Raw genomic sequence first — 20,561 nt, 5'->3', positions numbered from 1 at the left:
CCAGAGAGTCCACCCACGCTCGCTTGTCCCGTTGACATGAGCGTTTCGCTTCTCTTCTCCAGAAACGAGTATCGTTGACGGGTTAAGGCTTTGGCTCCTCTGGTTTTTGTTCGCTCTATCGCAGCTTTGGCTTTTCTTTGCTCCTTTATCTTTCTTAATGTCTCATCGGTGATCCATTGTTTTTCTAGGTGCGGATGTGGTCGATTTTATTTTCTGTAAAGCCATCATGGCAGACCTACGTGACCTTGTGAACCGGTAGCCGAGCCACATCATCCTAGGCAGGATGACCAACTACCAGGAGAGCTGTTTAAACACGTTGGTTAGGTACTGGATAGAGCGCTGCACTGGATAGCTACCAAGGTTTGGAAGGATGAGGTTCTACCACAGGCGTGGATAGAAGGTGTCGTGTGTCCCATCTACAAAAATGCCGATAAGCTGGATTGTAGCAACTACCGCGCAAACACATTGCTGAACGCCGCCTACAAGGTAATCTCCCAAATTGTATGCCGTCGACTAACACCAATTGCAAGAGAGTTCGTGTGGCAGTACCAGGTGGGATTTATGGGTGAACGCTCTACCACAGATCATGTGTACGCCTTACGTCAGGTATTGAAGAAATGCCGCGAAATCAAAGTGCCCGCACATCATCTATTTATCGACTTCAAAGCCGCATATGATACAATCGATCGTGACCAGCTATGGCAGCTAATGCACGAAAACGGACTTCCGGGTAAACTGATACGGTTGATCAAGGCGACGATGAATTGGGTTATGTGCGTTCGAGTTGCAGGGACATTCTCGAGTCCCTGCGAAGCACGCAGAATAGAGTTCGCCGCCGTATCAAACTGACTATCTACAAAACGCTTATAAGACCGGTAGTTCTCTACGGACACGAGACCTGGACGATGCTCATGGAGGACCAACGCGCACTGGGAGTTTTCGAAAGGAAAGTGTTGCGTACCATCTATGGTGGGGTGCAGATGGCGGACGGTACGTGGAGGAGGCGAATGAACCACGAGTTGCATCAGCTGTTGGGAGAACCATCGTTCACACCGCGAAAATCGGACGACTGCGATGGGCCGGGCACGTAGCCAGAATGTCGGACAGTAATCCGGTGAAAATGGTTCTCGACAACGATCCGACGGGAACAAGAAGGCGAGGTAACTGAAAGTCTTCTTAACAGGCCGATGTTCGAATTCCACTATTAAAGGAGTTACGGTGCTAGTTGCTATACTCATACTAAATGATAACAAAATATGCAATCATTTAGTCTAAGTTACTGCTACTAGCGATATAGCTCCGTTATTAGTGAAATTCAAACAACGAACTGTTAGGCAGAGTTGTAGATAAACCTTTGCACTAGAAGTCCACCATACAACACATTTTGAAATTTAGCCTCTGGAATGAGTTATTGACAAACTACTAAATGATCGAAGGCAGATTACTAAATGATCGATAACATCCTTGGCACGCCTTTAAAAATCCACTATACTTATGATTTCATCTGTCCATTCCCTCGCATAGAAATCAACATGTTCATCAGACACATTTTCCAGGATAAATTCATCCCAGTCTCAATTTTCGTGATCATTTTTCAATCCGTCTCCAACAAATGCGATCAAAACGCAAAACTGCGCATGCTTTAGCGAAAAAGATGTCTGTTGCATGTTCTGATGATGTTCATTCCAATTCTTACTTCGCCAGTCGTAGAAGATCGGTTGGTTTGAACGGTCGCACCACAAGAGCAAGTATCACTCAAGAGTGATCACGACAATCCGGCATTTTCCGCTCTACCGTTCGTGCCGCGCGCGCCTGTCCTGTGTGTATCGGTCGGTCTTCGTCTTGCATGTGACTAGCCGCCGTTGAACGAATTTCCCGGGGCGGTCTTCCCATCTCTTTCGTGCGTGATGAGCCGGCATGGCGAGATTTAAGTGAGTGTCGCGGGGGGAACTTCACGCAAGACTTCACACCGTAAGTGGGCTTGCCCGTCTGGATGCGGAGCGTGCGAGACGCTCGATTTATTAACGAGAGTGGGTGCACTATATTGGAAATTATTGCACTAAACGAATTAACTTACCGTGCTGAATGTGCGCTCAACGTGAGTAATGCCAGAGAAATCCGTTCGTAAAGCTATATAAATTGATTCATGGAAGAGTGTGTCTGTGAAGAGCATATTATTGAATGGAGGAAATAGGAAGCTTCGCTACAATTTACAGTGCTGATCGCGAGTGTTTCCGTTGATCCGCCAAGGCTGTTGGTGTGGTGCGGCGCACCTACCATACAACTTCTTCCTGACGGAAACTAAGAAGAGTAAAAGTGTACTACGTACACTTCACTCCATCATCATCGGATTTTTATGAATAAGAAACGCGAAGAAAATAAACATCGGTGCTGGGAAGGAGCCAACGAACGGTTTATGAGTATCTCGAAAGGGGAGTCAGTTATTAGACTGATTCAAGAGCAACTGATGATTAAATGTTATGCCATCAATTCAAAAACATATTTTTCCAGAAGAATTACTTTAAAAAGGTAGTATTTAATTAAATCAGTGAAAAGTAAGTTCCTTTAATTCATATTCGTCGGGACCAAACCCATCACATCCAGCATGACTTTGCTTTGTTACCGTTGGGCTAGGGAGGACACCTTCGGTTACCGCAGTAATCTCATTTGAACTTCCACGTGTGAAAAAATTAAAAGTTATGAAAATGTGACTGAAAATTTTCAATAAAATCGTACTGTTGAAAACAATGCACTTTGTTCTTGACTGAGAAGTTTTGACATAATTTTTAGCGACATAAGCAACAATCCAACTGGGGCTCGTTTTCTTCGATATGATTTTTTTTTCTCGTTGGAACTATTTGTAATAAATATGTTGAGAAATTTTGATATAACTTATAAAACACCAGATAAATAACACCAGTTAGCCTTGCAAAGACGTAGGATTGGCAATTCGGAGGTGGTATGTTCGATTCTTGGTTTGGTCGGAATTTTCGGATATTTTGGATGATTCTCAAATCCCTGGGCATAGTGTATCCATCATATAGACCACACTGGATACATGTTTTTGCATTGACAAGCATAAAAAACCTTTCAATGGTTAAATATCGAAAAACTGATAGAACACTAAATTAGAAAATGAGACAAGTTCCATTCGGAATGTAGAGCTATTGGAGACGAAGATAATTTAACTTTTTCGCATCTTTTAAAATTCAACACGTTTTTCTCAATTTATATGCTATGAATTGTGAAATTATGTTCAGTCAGGGATAGGAGCGCTGAAATAGTTTTTTTTGGGCTGTAATTAATAGAAACCTTTAATATATAATATAGCGTAATAGTGTCTTCCAGATATTGTATCAGGATGTTAATTAATGATCAGATAAGCTACAAAAATATTTTCTTTGATTTACAACATACAAGGTTTGTGTATGTTTGTCACAAAAGTAAAAGCAAATGTTCCCCTGAAAAACTTTGTCGAAGACGCTAAGTCCGTAACTTCATTACTTTTGAAGATTTAAGATTTCTCCCAAGCAGACGCGACGCGACTGTCGTCGTCGCCGTCACCGTCGCTTAGCGACTGCATTTTTGTCGCTGTTGGTATGCAAGCGTAAATAAAACACTATATGAATTCTTATTAGCTACATTCAGGTCTGAGAGAGTGACTTTACTAAGCTTCGGAGTTGAACCGCTACGTCTTCGAGGTTCAGCAGTCTGGCTCTCATCCTCACTGGCCTTCGCCGCCTGACTCACTGACAACTTCTTCTTCTCAGTAAGAATGCGGATTTCGCGCTCCACCTTCTTACTGGCCTCTAGCAGGGTCCTCACTTCGACTTTCCTTCCATTACCAGCGCGCAGCACAGCAAGTTCCAGGTCCTTGTTGTACTTTAAGCGAATATCCAGAAAGAACATGATTACGTCTGAGAAATCGGTTATCACCTTCACCTCTGGCCTCCGCTTTCTTCGTGGTTGGTAATTACTGACTTTATGACCCTGACCAGAGTGGGCTGTCCATTTTACGTCGACGGCACCTCCTCTAAAGCCTAGTACGCAGTTCTCAAGGAAAATGGTCAAGGAAAATTTGATCAAATTACCAAAGTAATATTGACGTAATATGACCTAATGATAAAGTAGGCGAAAAAAACATGTTTGTCTGTCATCAAGCAGGTAAGAAATTGGAAATAAACAGCTGCAATTTGTTTTCTAAAAATAATAATCTCTTGAAGCATCTCTTCCCCGCAGGATCGGCGAAACTTGGCTGGATTTCTTTACCAGAACTTGTCGTCATGCATGGGGAACTACGTGGACGTTCCGCCCGAGGTTTTGGATCGTAGAATGGCTGCGAGGGACCTATATTCCGCACTCTCCCGTTCCTTGCTGAGATAGTTGTAGCCAGAATTGCTCGTCATGTGTGGTAGTTCTTGAAGCTTTGCCTGATTCTTCCAGCTGCAGTGTCAATAACGATCTTTTGCTTTTCAGCCGTGGCGTCTGGTCCAAAATAGCGCCCTTTATGTCCGCATGGAAGACTATGTCGCTATAGGCCCGAAGGGCCCTGCAATGGACGAGGAAACAAGTGGTTCCAAAGCCCAATTAGGGCATGATTTTGTGGATGTGTTGAAATGACCAGTTCACATGCTCGGGGGACCCAGGTCCGAGTTCGATAGCAACTGTCCGGGTTTCACTTGTTTTGTCCCGTAGACACGTCACTATGTAACGTATTAGCTGAAGCTCAGTACAAACAGTAGCTAATGCGTCACTTCCTCAAATAAGGAAGACTGCTGGTGCTATTTTGGGATCCCGGCTATGAGACCTTCTTCTAGGACGAGTCTTTCAATGGCTCAAACACTACACGAAATCTTGCACCCGAACGGTGAATAAACTTACCTGTTCAAACCCCCGTGCAAAGAGAGAACTCTTCAGTGTACAGGGATTATAAATTCAAATCAGTTAAATGAGAAAAAGAATAAAAATAAACATCGAATTCATTTCAATTGAGATGTTAACCAATGCACAATATGCTCATACGGGTATCTACTTAGGACCAATGCACGAATGGAGATAATTAACTTTATTGGTTCAATTTCAGCGGTCACATTTTCTCTCCTAGCTACCCTGACCTTCTCTAAATCTAGCTATGTTGCTTATGAGTACTTGCCGGCGCTGAAGGTCCAACGACGGTTGATCGGGGCCCCGACAAGGATCGAATTATCCTGACTCTCACGTTTTCTCCTCTCCGTTGTCTACGCTTTGAACCAGGTTGGACACACCTTACCAAGCTTGATGTTGAAAACCAGCAATGCGGAAAAAGTTCATCCGTCTACGCCTACGCCTACGACTACGCCTCGGAAACAAATTCGATGTAATGACCGCGTGTTAACGAGCGATCCTTCCAACCGTGGGTTTTGTTGGATCGGTTAGGCGTGATTAAATGATGTTGCGTTCGAATGAGCGGAATTCGTATAGATGTGCGCACGAGTACCCCTGGCGCAAGGGCATACGCATCAAGTCTGCAGGGAACGTGGATGGCAATTTGGCGGGTGGTCCAATCCTACACTAGCACCCTACGTTGTAGGGGATTTCTTCAACGCAGTTCGGTTTTATTAGAAAACGATCCTATTATGAAGCGATATAGAGCGGCTTACCTTGCTTCGGGTTCTAACTAATAGTTGCACATGTGATGCCTCGAAGCTAACTACTGGTAATAAACTAGATGAACAATTCCCAATTTTGGAAGTGTTTTACTATTGGAATATAGGTTCTTACCAATTCGAATCTAGCTTATTCTTCTGGAACTAATCACAATTTTACCTGTTAGTTAAGTTTTGCACTATGCCGTCGGTTGGCGTCTTTACGATTAAATTGGCTTTTGGTATCATATCCGCACTGGCAAAGAATCTCTATTCAAATGAGAAATCTTGATAGCCAAGCTGCCTCTAGTTATTGTTCAGAAATAATTCCGGGGTCGAGTAGTAATTCCGGTACGAGTAGTCGAGGGTACCTTTTTTTCACAAATTTTTTGGTGTGTCCTACTTCATGAAATCATGAGACATATTCTTAGTGTCTTTTTAAGGTTCCTTGGTGGGTTTGGACAAGCATTCTGGAACCTGGTCCCACGGGGAAATGGCTTCTTTTTGATTTGATCCGAAACTTAGCTTGCGACGTCTCAAACTTCATAAATTCGCGAAACGAACTCAATAGAGTGTATTTAGAGGAACCTGGATGGTTTTGGAGGGGTTCAGTGGCATTCCGGGAACCTAGTTACACCGGGGAAGTGGCCACTTTTTTATGTGATCTGAAACCCATCTTGCGACGTCTCAAATTTCATGATTTCGCGAAACGAGCTCAATTGAGCCTAACTTGAGGTGATGCTGGGTCATTAGGCCTAAGGCCGTTAGGCCGTAGGTCATTAGGCCGAAGGCCATTAGGCCGAATGGTCATTAGGCCGAACGGTCATTAGGCCGAATGGCCATTAGGCCGAATGAGAACTGGGGAGTGAGAAGTGAGTAGTGCGTAATGAGGAAGAAGTAGAACGTAAGAAGAAAAAAAAGAAAAAGGAGGAATAAGTAAAAGGGAAGAAGGAAGGAGGAAGAAGAATGAAAGAAGAAGAAAGAATGAAGACGGGAGAAAGAGGAAAGGAAACGGAAGAAAGAAGAAAGCAGAAGGAAGAAGGTAGAAGGAAAAGAGGAGAAAAAAGATGGGAAAAGTAAGAATGAAGAAGGAAAAATTAAGAAGGAAGAAGGGAAAAGGAAGATGTAAGAAGGAAGAGGAAGAGGAAGAAGGAAGAAGGAAAAAGAAAGAAGAAATAAGGAAGAAAGAAGAAGTAAGATGGAAGAAGGAAGGAAAAAGGAAGAAGAAATGACGAAGAAGGGAGAAGGAAGAAAGAAGAAGTAAAAAAGAAGAAGTAAAAAAGAAGAAGTAAGAAGAAAGAAGGAAGACTAAGAAGGACTAAGAACGAAAAACCCGAAAGAAAGCAGAAAGAAGAAGAAAGAAGGTAGAAGGAAGAGGGAAGAAGAAAGAAGGAAAAAGGGAAAGGGAAGAAGAAAAACGGAAGAAAGAAGAAGGAAGAATAAAGAAGGAAAAAAGAAGAAGGAAGAAGTAAGAAGGCAGAAGGAAGTAGGAAGAAGGAAGAAGGGAGAAGAAAGAAGGAAGAAGGAAGAAGGAAGAAGGAAGAAGGAAGAACTAAGAAGGAAGGAGGAAGGAAGAAGGAAGAAAAAAGAAGGAAGAAGGAAGAAGGAAGAAGGAAGAAGGAAGAAGGAAGAAGGAAGAAGGAAGAAGGAAGAAGGAAGAAGGAAGAAGGAAGAAGGAAGAAGGAAGAAGGAAGAAGGAAGAAGGAAGAAGGAAGAAGGAAGAAGGAAGAAGGAAGAAGGAAGAAGGAAGAAGGAAGAAGTAAGCAGGAAAAAGGAAGAAGGAAAAGGGAAGAAGGAAGAAGGAAGAAGGAAGAAGGAAGAAGGAAGAAGGAAGAAGGAAGAAGGAAGAAGGAAGAAGGAAGAACTAAGAAGGAAGGAGGAAGGAAGAAGGAAGAAAAAAGAAGGAAGAAGGAAGAAGGAAGAAGGAAGAAGGAAGAAGGAAGAAGGAAGAAGGAAGAAGGAAGAAGGAAGAAGGAAGAAGGAAGAAGGAAGAAGGAAGAAGGAAGAAGGAAGAAGGAAGAAGGAAGAAGGAAGAAGTAAGCAGGAAAAAGGAAGAAGGAAAAGGGAAGAAGGAAGAAGGAAGAAGGAAGAAGGAAGTAGGAAGAAGTAAGCAGGAAAAAGGAAGAAGGAAAAGGGAAGAAGGAAGAAGGAAGAAGGAAGAAGGAAGAGGGAAGAAGGAAGAAGAAAGAAGGAAGAAGGATGAGGGAAGGAGAAAGAAGGAAAATGGAAGATGAAAGATGAAAAAAGGAAGAAGGAAGAAGGAAGAAAGAATTTCTCATTTTTCACTTCTTGCTTCTTTTTGCTAATTCGGCCTAATGACCATTCGGCCTAATGACCTTCGGCCAAATGGCCTTCGGCCTAATGGCCTGACGCCCTTGAGGTACACCCAGGTTTTTCACACGGTTTTGTTTTGGTCGTTTAAGACCTTCATCGTCAATGAAGCAATAAGTTAACCCCACGAAAAAATCACAAAAAATCAAAGAAAATTCAGGGGGTATTTTGACAGCTGTGAAAGTCTAGGTTGACCGAGAAATTATTGAATTCCAGCCGCGTAAAAAAAATGTGGTGCTAGTCAGGTTCCATGGCATTCCAGACACCTGGTTCTCTCCTGGAGGAACTTCCAGAAGAACTTCCGGAGGAACTTCCAGAGGAACTTCCGGAGGAATTCCCGGAGGAACTTCCGGAGGAATTCCCGGAGGAACTTCCGGAGGAATTCCCGGAGGAACTTCCGGAGGAATTCCCGGAGGAACTTCCGGAGGAATTCCCGGAGGAACTTCCGAGGAATTCCCGGAGGAACTTCGGAGGAATTCCCGGAGGAACTTCCGGAGGAATTCCCGAGGAACTTCCGGAGGAATTCGGAGGAACTTCCGGAGGAATTCCCGGAGGAACTTCCGGAGGAATTCCGGAGGAACTTCCGGAGGAACTTCCGGAGGAACTTCCGGAGGAACTTCGGAGGAATTCCGGAGGAACTTCGGAGGAATTCGGAGGAACTTCCGGAGGAATTGGAGGAACTTCCGGAGGAATTCGGAGGAACTTCCGGAGGAATTCCTGGAGGAACTTCCGGAGGAATTCGGAGGAACTTCGGAGGAATTCCGGAGGAACTTCGGAGGAATTCGGAGGAACTTCCGGAGGAATTCGGAGGAACTTCCGGAGGAATTCCCGGAGGAACTTCGGAGGAATTCCCGGAGGAACTTCGGAGGAATTCCCGGAGGAAATTCGGAGGAACTTCGGAGGAATTCGGAGGAACTTCCGGAGGAATTCCCGGAGGAACTTCCGGAGGAATTTGGAGGAACTTCCGGAGGAATTCGGAGGAACTTCGGAGGAATTCGGAGGAACTTCCGGAGGAATTCCGGAGGAACTTCCGGAGGAATTCCCGGAGGAACTTCCGGAGGAATTCCGGAGGAACTTCCGGAGGAATTCGGAGGAACTTCGGAGGAATTCGGAGGAACTTCCGGAGGAATTCCCCGAGGAACTTCCGGAGGAATTCCCGAATGGAGGAACTTCGGAGGAATTCCTCGAGGAACTTCCGGAGGAATTCCCTGCGGAACTTCCGGAGGAATTCCCTGCGGAACTTCCCGAGGAATTCCCTGCGAAACTTCCGGAGGAATTCCCTGCGGAACTTCCTGAGGAATTCCCTGCGGAACTTCCTGAGGAATTCCCTGAGGAACTTCCGGAGGAATTCCTGGAGGAACTTCCGGAGGAATTCCGTGAGGAACTTCCGGAGGAATTCCGTGAGGAACTTCCGGAGGAACTTCAGGAGGAATTGCCGGAGGAACTTCCGGAGGAATTCCTGGAGGATCTTCCGGAGGAACTTCCGAAGGATCTTTCGGAGGAACTTATGAATTATCTTCCGGAGAAACTTCCGGCGAAAATTCCGGAGGATCTAACGGAGGAGCTTATGAATTATCTTCCGGAGAAACTTCCGGCGAAAATTCCGGAGGATCTTTCGAAGGATCTACCGGAGGAACTTGCGGAGGAACTTATGAATTATCTTCCGGAGAAACTTCCGGAGGATCTTCCGAAGGAACTTCCAGATGATCTTGCGGAGGAACTTCCGGAGGATGTGCTGGAGGATCTGCCGGAAGAGCTTGCAGAGGAACTTACGAATTATCTTCCGGATAAACTTCCGGATTACTTTCCGGAGGAACTTCCGGAGGATTTCCGAAGGAACTTCCAGATGATCTTGCGGAGGATTTTCCGGGGATCTGCCGGAGGATCTTCCGGAGCATCATCCGGAGGAACTTATGAATTATCTTCCGAAGAAACCTCCGGATGATCTTCCGGAGGAAGTTCCGGAGGATCTCCGAAGGAACTTCCGGATGATCTTCCGGAGGAAGTTCCGGAGGATCTCCGAAGGAATTTTCGGAGGACCTCCGGAGGAACTTCCGGAGGAATTCCCGGAAGAGCTTCAGGAGGAATTCCAGGAGGACCTTCCGGAGGAATTCCAGGAGGAACTTCCGGAGGAATTCCAGGAGGAACTTCCGGAGGAATTCAGGAGGAAATTCGGAGGAATTCCCGGAGGAACTTCCGGAGGAATTCCAGGAGGAACTTCCGGAGGAATTCCAGGAGGAACTTCCGGAGGAATTCCAGGAGGAACTTCCGGAGGAATTCCAGGAGGAACTTCCGGAGGAATTCCAGAAGGAATTCCCGGAGGAACTTTCGGAGGAATTCCAGGTGGAACTTCCGGATGAACTTCCGGAGGAACTTCCGGAGGAATTCTTGTAGGAATTTCCGGAGGATCTTCCGGATGAATTCCAGGAGGATTTCCCGTTAGAATTCCTAGAGAACTTCCAGAAGAACTTATGGATAAATTTACATAGAAATTTTCGCTTGAACTTGTAGTAATGTTGTAATTGCATTAGGAACATCCATATTGATTCCCGAAAGAATTCTGAGAGGAACTTTCGGAAGAATTCGCTGAGGAACTTTCGAAGGAATTCCTGGAGAATTTCTTAGAGGAACTGCCGGATGAATTCCCACAGAAAATTGTATGAACAGATATTGATCATTAAACGGTCTTTATATATTTCAGGGTTGTCATTAATTAGCTTTGCTGACTGTCAGCGATACAGCATATCGGTTTACCTACGACACCGTAAAAGCAGTAAAGAGATTGTAATTTATTGAGAAAAATTCAGTTCAGGAGTAATATCATTGACAATGCCAATGCAACAATAATTGGATTTATTTTTGTTTTATTTTGTAACATATGATGCATTTGCAAACATATGGAATCTTTCAACAATAGGAATATGCCCGCCGAGAAGATGGTTTACAATTATTAAACTAGTCGAGCAAGTCTATTTCATTTAGACACCTTTGCACAAAATGGGCTTACATAAAAGAGATTTGAAATTGTGGCCATGATAGAGCGCGGAAAAGCGAATTAATGCTCGAGTCAATGAGGGTTCACCGTTCTACTTTTCATGTCCATCAAGTGTGGGCAGAATACGACCTCCGGATTATGAACCAGTGTACATTCTATTTGAAAATAAAACTAAATGAATTATATTACATAGTTAATGCGACCAGCAAGCGTCCTGCGAAACGCGGGACGCCTATCTGGATTGCCGATTTGCTCGCAACAAGTTGCATTCGACGCAGAATTATATCTCATTCTATCTTCCTATTGAAAATTGGATACAGTGGACCATGGGCACCGAAGTAATGAACAAAATACAATTTTTTATTAGCACGAGAAAGGCACCATCACTGCTAGGATGAATCAAGGTTTTTTTATACTTGCCTAGCACGAAATCACTAAGATCTATTCTCTCCAAGCTTAACTTAGGACGTGATGAACTTATAAATAATAAAAAATCATGATAATAAAGACGTAAAAAAAGCATAGCATAGTTTTGACTTTAAATATAGTGTGGGATTAGCGCGAACTTACAATTTTAATGATTGCAAGCACTCAGGGAATAAGCTTTAATTATATAATAACATTCGGTTCAATTTAACGTTATCCTTTGATGCATAACTGCATGAAATACTAAAACGTTTGCTGATGATTTTTTGGATGATGTACGATTTATACTTTGTGTAATTGAAAAAAATCTCATAGAGTGGTCTTTAGCCTCCTGCCATACAACTTCCATCCCTTCAGCTTCGTGGTGCTGATCAATCGAGTATACAACCGTGGTGGAAACTTTGGCCTATTTCGACATGGATGGGGTTTACTTCTCTCCGGAGGTACGAATTTGATCGAGCGTCTGTTCACCAATCAAGTGCGGATCACAACAGCGTCTGTCTTGTTAGTGGCGGTTAAACATCATCCGACTGCCTGTGAGGGACCATAAGCGAAACTGTTTCCTTTGGGAATCCAGTGGGTACGTCAAATAAGCAAAGAATATTCCACTAGAGAATACAAACCGGATTGATCGGCGAAAAACACAATGGCGATAATGGTCAAGCGATTGGAAGTTCGGTAGATATAGTTGAAAATTTCTAAACATCGTCGAGAGTACACGCATAATTGCCGATGTGCAAATGGACCACAGGCTCTGTATCGTAGCGCTGCAGGTGTGTTCCATCTACAAACACACTAGCTGGGAATAGCTTTTATAGCTATGGATGATATGCAGAGATGCATATATATATTTCGGAAGCACTGATAATGATAATAATATATTATACGCACAGATCAAACGCCATTGCAATAGCTGCTTTAGTTACATCATCAAATTCATCTTGGGATATTCGAAAGCTCAGTGATTTAATTGAATATTGGAAACTTCTGCGCCCACCGGCTGCTAGCAAACAAGAACGGCCTACAACCAAATAATCGTATCACAACTTCCATGCACTGGCCATGCACCCGCAGCACCTTTTTCCAGCATTGTCTTCTGTATCGCTACATACCCGAAGATCACCGCAGCCGGAAAGACAGTAGGTACACCTGCAATCAATAGCGAACAAAAAATAAATAAAAGCAGTATGGTGAAACATGGAAAACAAACGTCACTTTACTTGCGGAATAATGCATCAGTGCATTATTCCGCAAGAGAAGATGTCACTCTGTGTTTTGTTGACTGCCACGCGCCTGCTATTGCCGAATTATTCGTTTTCCTTGTCAGCTCCGTACTGTGCAAGGAGTTGAAGCAGTAAAATCATTTCTTGACCACTACTTGTCCTATCTATTTACACAGTACTTTAGAAGTCCATACCACCCTTAACCCACCACGAAATTCACCTTCGCCTTTCACCGGTGACCTTTAAGGTGACCTCTTAAGGTTACTTCGTCTAGCGAAAGGATTCTCCTTACCGCCAGTCGCCGCTCTGCCGTCAAGTTGTTTTAATTTGTTGGAAGAAATCATCGCAATTGGGTCCCCTTTGCAGCTGCTGTCGAATCCTGCTGGTGTAGTCGCCTTCACCTTGCGGTATGCAAGGAGCCCATGCGAGGGTTGACACATTCGTGTTCACCGAGCAGGAGAAATTGGCTCAAAAATACTTAATTCTGTTATTGATACCATACGCTGTTATGAACTAACCCTGCATAAGAGGTAAAATACCAAAACAATAATACCAAAAAATAATATGCACAATACTTGAGTCATAACATACTCAGTTATTAAATTGAATTTCAATACCAAATGCATAACCAATTATTATTCGGTTGGTATTGAAATACCTAAGCATGTTATGCCTCAAGTATTCTGCATATAAGTATTTGGTATTCTTTTTTGGTATTTTACCTCTTATGCAAGGCTAAATCATACCAATTTCTGTTATCGAGGTCGTCGCTCCTGCTCGGGCAGAGCCAGGTCAGCACTAGTCAGGAAAGAGCATTTGAGCCTACTCCCATTCAGTTGGCAAACTGAATGGCAAGATTGTACCGCCACAGTTTTGCGGGACGGAAGGTAGCCTGACTATTAATCAATTCGCCGTTTCAGGTCGGTTCCACCCGGCCTTACTAAAAGACTAGAATCTCCAAACTACCAGCCCTTGCTTCACAGTATTAGTATATTAAAAACATAGTCCAATAACATGCAGCCAGTATACCATAATCAGGATCTTACTGGCATCAATCCTGATATTACGATTGACACTCCCGCTGTCACTTGTGGCCTTTTGGAGGGATTTAGCAGAGCCCACTGCCAAACCCCACCACGTTCTTGACAGATCCCTTTTAGGACAGGTCGTTAAGCCCTTGGACATTGTCCCTGCTGTCTGGACATCGCTTGTGTTTGGGGGAACCTTTATTACGCTTTCAACAAGAATTTTAAACATGTTCATCACAAAGCATACGAGCATATGGAAACGCATGGTGTATTAGTCCATCTGCTCCTTGTGACAAAGCTTCTTCTAGTCTAGTCTAGTCTACACATATAGTTCGTGAAAGAATCATGGAAAGTGATAGATCTGACTACATCTATCACTTTTCGCTTAACATTTCAAAAGGTCCTAAGTAACATTTTTCATGAATTAATTTGAGTAGTGCAATCAAAAGCTTTTATATTGGTCTGCAGTGTTGGTAAAATCACTCATAAATCTCAATCAACGAGCGCTCCTGTGCGAACGAAATCGTCTGCGATTTTGAAGGAATGCATCACGCTTGAATTTTTCATGCTAAAACGCATCATTTCACTCATTTGCCAAAAAATCATTTTGTTTTAAAAGGCATTTGAAATCAATTTGGGGGCAATTTATTGCTTATACATAAAAGAGTGTCTAATATTTTATGCGACAAACGTCAATTCACTGTTTCAAACGAAGGAGAACAAAAGAAAACCTACAATGATTTAAATGGATGATTCAACTCATCCATGAGTTTTTAGGTGCTGAGTTGGGTGCGTTTCAACTCACGCTTGATTTGAATCATCCATGAGTTTTGAGATTTTGAGTTTTTACCAACACTGTTGGTCTGTTGATTCCGCTATTCAAATTAATTCATGAAAGCTGTTACTTAGGACCTTTTGAAAAGTTAAGCGAGTTTTCTGTAATTGTTTATCTTTGAAGCACATCATGTGCATAGGCTCGAAAACCAATAAAAGAGACTCTTTTTTGCTATAACTCATCCGTATCCAAACGTAGGTTAAGAAGTAGAGTTTTGATGTGGTGGAGTTATAGCAAATGGACGTCAAGGTTTACTAATATCGACATTCAAGTACAATTTCTGTCAAAATTATTTATAGCAGCTGCCATTATGGCTGGCTCGGAAAGCCGTGAACTATTTATTTTAGCATGATCGTGGTAGCAGTGGGCCCATCTTAGCCACGCGGTAAGATGCGCGGCTACAAAGCAAGACCATGAGGAGGGTGGCTGGGTTCGATTCCCGGTGCCAATCTAGACAATTTTCGGATTGGAAATTGTCTCGACTTGCTCAATTAAAAGTATCATCGTGTTAGCCTCATGATATACGAATGCAGAAATGGTAACTTGGCTTAGAAAGCTCGCAGCTAATAACTGTGGAAGTGCTTAATGAACAAGATGCGATGCGGCAATGTCCCAGTGGGGGATGTAATGTCAATTAAGAAGTAGAAGTAGCAGTGAAGGCATGTCCAAGAACTAAAAACTATTATTCATTTTCGCTTCATATTTGGATTCAGAAGCGATCGGGACCAAACATATGATTTTTTTTTTAAATATATGCATTGGGGTAACTAAAACCCTGCAAAGGTGGGAATCAAACGCAATAGTTATTCTTGTTCATCGTTTTATTTTTTTAGTTTCAATTTTCAAAAATATACTTTTTTAATATTCAGTTTTTCACTTTCATTGACTCAATTCTGTCCACAAATGAACTCTCTCAATTTGAATCAGTCTGTCACCATAAAACGACTCCCCCTCACGAGGATTATATGTTCGTCACACACATTACCGTATGCCACTTTTTGGTCCCCGTTCGTCAACTCAAAGCAAAAACAAACTGAAAACATCGATCCCCTCTGCGCGGCGGCGTCCGCCCCGAAAGAGAGCATCAATGTGCGCAACATCTTCTATTCTACTTAAGTTTAAGTGGAAAACTGCGGGCGCGCGTTACCATCAACCGCCGACGACGACGACGGTCGTCGTCGTTGACGAGTCGGACGCCACCGCCAGTCATTCGACGGACGGGAAAAATTAAACGACGTGCTGCACCACACCCGCCCGGTACGGTTTTCACGGAACTTAGAGTGAATTTATTTTTGTCCTCAAATGTTGCATCGACAGCGGCCGTGATAGTTCAGTCGGGATTGACCGTGGAGAAAAATCTTAAAAGTGAAATTGTTGATGAGTTATATTGAAATTACCTGGAGATACTGGAGTGGATTTAGTGTTTGATTCTAAGAAATAAGAGGAGCTAGTGTCGTTACATTTCATACCATGTGAATCATGAAATCAGATCCGTGCAACGAAAAACAGAGCGAAATACTGGCGATGAATCATGAGCTGCGGAAAATGGAACGAATGTGAAATAATTTGAGGATGCGTGACAAACATTACGGATGCGAAAGTGTGACAAATTAAAGAAGAAATATCGCGATTTTTTTTTCGGTTTGAGGAACTAATGGGTTTGTTTATTATTTTATTTAATTTTTTTTTCTCATATTACCGGTAACAGTAAACCAGCCTCAAAAATATTGAAAGAAAATGTGTTTTAATGTTTGTATTATTATTTTGGAAACTTAAAAAACTGAATGCTAGAACACCAACCAACCAAATTACCAAATTATATTTTGAAGGGCCATCTGACCAACGAATATTATTTTTATGGTTAATGTGGTACTACGGCGTCAGTTCCTTGATTTCATACACTATTCTAAGCCAAATATGTTTCAAAAATGAAAAGCATATCTACAACAGTATTTTATTTGAAGGGCTCAAAAGTGTTGAGCATAACGGAGCCGTATTCAAGTTATTGTATTAAATAATTCAAGAATTTTGGTATTGGTAAATCGTACATAACTTTTGATAGAAAAAACATACACCTGAGATTTTTGGACACAATGCACAATATAAGCTAAGCTTTCCATCGATGTATTAATATTCAAAATCGGCGGTTGCGAACCTGGCAGAAAAATAGTTTTCAAAAATAAATCCAAGATGGCGGCCAAATTCAATATGGTTGCTTCTATTTTTATTATTGCAAATTAAGGATACACTCTTCCTCTTTCCAACGATATGCTGATCTCTATGATCAGTTGAGAAATGTTGGAGTTATGACAGTTTTGGTGAGTCAAGAATTGACAAAAATCGAGGGGTCCATTAAAATGATTTCGTGTATAACTAACGAGGGGTTCATCTTTCTGAAGAATTCAACTCGGATCCTTAATATACTCGCCGAAAGCTTTCGAAAGAATATAAATTTAGGCATTTTTAAGAACCTCGTGCAAATAGTGGCCCGGTTTCAGCAAAAATTACTCAATGTGCAAAATGCAAATAATTCAAAAAAATTGTATTAATCATAATAGCAAGACCATGCTGAGGGTGGCAGGGTTCGATTCCCAGTGCCGGTCTAGGCAATTTTCGGTTTTGAAATTGTCTCGACTTTCCAGAGCATAAAAGTATCATCGTGTTAGCCTTATGATATACGAATGCAGAAATGCAATTTTGAAAGACGCAATCAAGTTACATGGTAAAAAATATGCAACCTAATGATTTTGTTTCGTGTATGCAACATGCAGTGCAGTATTTTTTTTATGTCAAACGCGTGCTGCATTGCAATGTTAATGAAACATTAATCACAATTCGAATGTTTATGACATCTTGATGCAACCTTTTTCCTGATATTTTTCCGATGCCTTTAATGAAACTGAATAGGAACAAGGTGCTTTTGGAAGATGTTGCGTGCTCTTAGTAATCATTCGAACCAAATTGGATATGAATTGAACGCACGTCCCATTCCAGGCCATCCAAGAATTTCAAGAGTTGGAGTTCAGGCCTTAAGGGTGTAACGCGTAACAAAAGATCTATTATTTGGTGCATTAAGAAATGCAACCTGTTCTTAGAGATCATTTGAACCAAATAGGATATGAATAAAATCCATGTTCCATTCAACGCCGTCCAAAAATTCCAAGAACTGTAGTACAGTCCTTAAGGTCAATAAGCATAACAAAATATCTATTTGCTTATTTTGGGAATTCAACGTGCTTTCAGTGCTAATTTAAATTAAAAAGGATTCGATTTCTTGTTTAATGCTTATCCAATTTGGTTCTATGGATTGCGAAGTGCATGAACCATTTACATAATAGATAACCACTCTTTGGGTACGCGTAACGACCTCATGAATTGATTTTTTGAATGAACTGAAAAATAACAATTGGTGAACACTCATCCAATTGGATTCTATGGATGACATGAACATGGCATGAACCATTTTCAAAAAAAAAAAAAAATGTAGATGTAAAATACGTGTAGATGTTAAGGTCTATACTCCAGGGAATTCTTGAATGATCAGAAACGGCATATCTAATATGATTTTACCGTTTAAAAAGGGCATGAACCATTTAAAAAAAAGATTACAACCCTTTGGTTACGTAGATGAGCTGGGAAGGAAGAGCTACTTGTCATAAGACGAATTTATTGTACCTTTGACAGATCCGTCTTCAGTGTCTCGTACTTGGCTCGACAAGTAAATACATTCCAATAAAAGCTTAAAATAATTTTCGTATCAAGGCGTATCCACTTTGAGTTAATAGATCAAATAGGGCATGAGCTATTTTCAAAAAGATATAAAAGCTCTTTGGTTGTGCGTACTCCAGGGAATTCATGAATGACCAGAACGGAGCAATTATTGATGGCGTATTCAATTTGGTTTTCTTGATTAAGTAGGACATGAACCATTTAAAAATAAGATATCAATCCTTTGGTTACGCGTATAGATCGCAAGGCCTATACTCCAGGAATATGTTCTTGGACAAACTTGGACGTACCAGATATTGGAAGCAATTTGATTTTATGATATTTGAATTGATGGATTAATAGCTGGCGCTCTTTGGCAGCGCGATAAGTTGCGCGGCTACAAAGGAAGACCATGCTGGAGTGGCTGGGTTTGATTCTCGGTCCGGTCTAGGAAATTTTCGGGTTAGACATTTTTTCGACTTCCCAAAAAGTATCATCGTGTTGGCCTCATGATATACAAATGCGAAAAGCGTAACCAAAGACCATGAGGTCTATACTCCAAGGAATTCTTGGCTAACTTGAAAGGGAGCAGCTATTGAAGGCCATTGATCAAAAATATGAGCAACCCTTTGGTGTGTACTCCTCAAGGCCTGTATTTAAGGGAATTTTCGGTTTACCGGAAACTAAACACTTATTGAAGGCATATCCGATTTGGCTAAATGGATCAAATAGGAAAAGAACTAGTTTTTAATCGAAATATCTGCATTTTGGTTATGTGTATGAACGCATGTGTATTCCAGGGAATTATGGGATGACCCAGAAGAGAACATTTTTTTTGGTCTTTATTAAAGAGACTTTCAGCCCGAGGCTAGCTCGTCTCCGAAGAAGAGAACATTTGTTGAAAGTAAATGTAGAAAGTTGGTGGGGATTCTCATCGATTTGTTTTCGGCGATGATGAAATCGATGAGAATCCCCACCAGCAATTTCGCGGCGATTGATCCATTATAAACAGATGTAGAAAGTGCATAACAGCTACTTAGGTCTTTGGGTTTTTAAGTGTGCCTTCTTATAAAATTACTTTTGGATGTCATTAATGCTTAAACTTATAGTCACGGTACGTGCCGTGAAACGAGGGACATAGTAAGAAGTGACGTAGAAAAAAGTGCCGTAAAAAGAGAGTTGAGTGTATAACACATACAATACGGGTAGCCTGGTCACTGTGGAGGAGGGACTTACAATCCTGAAATATCAGAGATGGATGGGACTTACACTCGGGTTGAAATTCGAATTGAGAGCACCAGCAAATTACATACCCAACGGCATTTTGGACTCCGCAGGCTTCGCATTGTCCAGATAGGCCTCCCTCCGAGATATGCGAGAGTCTGGTGTGATTGATACGGAGGATCAAAGTGTCTTCAGCAAAGTCAAAGCTTATTATTTAAGCTTTATTTTGAAGTTTGTTGCAATAGGGTGGCCCCCAATTGTTGTTGCAATAGGGTGACACTCAGAACATGGGACAGAAATGAGTGACCGGTGTGGAGAAAAGTAGAATTTTTGAACAACCCTAATATATATCTAGATAAACATTTATTAAAAAAATACGCTCGAAAAACCTAATTTTCCGTACCACCCTAAGGATTTTCAAGTAAAATCGATTGAACGAGTGATGTAAACAACCTACGATTACGGTCTGGTCAGTAAAGTGGTCACGTTGATAAGCGTTGATATTATTGAACATGTTATTCTACCAATCGGTATATTGAGTGAAGATGCGCTGGAAATATATAAGGAAGTTATGATTACTATAAACATTTTGTTTTTGACGAATTGGGCGGAATTTTCGGTTTTATAACACTTCTAGAACTGATGATTTTGATTTCCTCGTACATACAGCCATTTTTTTTAAATGATGGAAAAACCTCAAATTCCCCAATACCAAAATATGCAGAGCAATCCTTAGTCCTTCCTATGTCTAACCCAGGGAAAAATTGATCCCTCTTTTTCCCCCATTCAAAAATACAGACATTTGAAAACAACGGATTTTTTCAAGAAAAACAGTGATGTATCTGCAATCCATCAATGAATTCACTCGGTTATGTAACCAAAACGTGCATTTTTTATGCTCTAAAACTAGAAGACGTCACTTCGATAAAAATTAAAACTAAAAAGTTACAATCAAAATATTGATTTATTAGAGTCATCCTAACATAATTATTTAAAATTATCATAACAAATGATACAAACGACGTACAAAAATGGTTTTTTCAGCAAAGTGCCGCAAAATTAAATTAGGAACAACCTTCTAGAACATCGTACAATGTCAAAATTAGGAATGTAGAAGTGAAAATTTTTATATCAAAATGTAGTGGGACCACCCTATTGCAACAAACT

At 41.7% G+C, this 20,561-nt stretch overlaps 1 protein-coding gene across 8 annotated transcripts in view; it reads left to right on the top strand.

The window, feature by feature from the left end:
- The window catches only part of LOC134212916 (chondroitin sulfate proteoglycan 4), a 212,408-nt gene that overhangs the window by 166,349 nt on the left and 25,498 nt on the right, over positions 1-20,561 (top strand). Inside the window, exon 1 of one of the 8 annotated variants that reach the window (XM_062691249.1) lies at positions 1,724-1,971. The exons of 1 other annotated variant lie outside the window; for it this stretch is intronic. The gene's annotated coding sequence lies outside the window, so the exon portion shown is untranslated. Of the gene's footprint in view, positions 1-1,723; positions 1,972-2,011; positions 2,031-2,237; positions 2,530-15,610; positions 15,828-15,975; positions 16,164-20,561 lie in introns of those variants that run through there. 6 more of the 8 variants (XM_062691251.1, XM_062691252.1, XM_062691253.1 and 3 more) reach the window with 6 other exon arrangements.

The sequence above is a fragment of the Armigeres subalbatus genome, chromosome 2 (assembly GCF_024139115.2).
Source record: "Armigeres subalbatus isolate Guangzhou_Male chromosome 2, GZ_Asu_2, whole genome shotgun sequence".
Classification (NCBI taxonomy): Eukaryota; Metazoa; Arthropoda; class Insecta; order Diptera; family Culicidae; genus Armigeres; species Armigeres subalbatus.
Note: the sequence above shows the minus strand (reverse complement) of the source record. Positions and strands in the feature narration are given on the sequence as shown.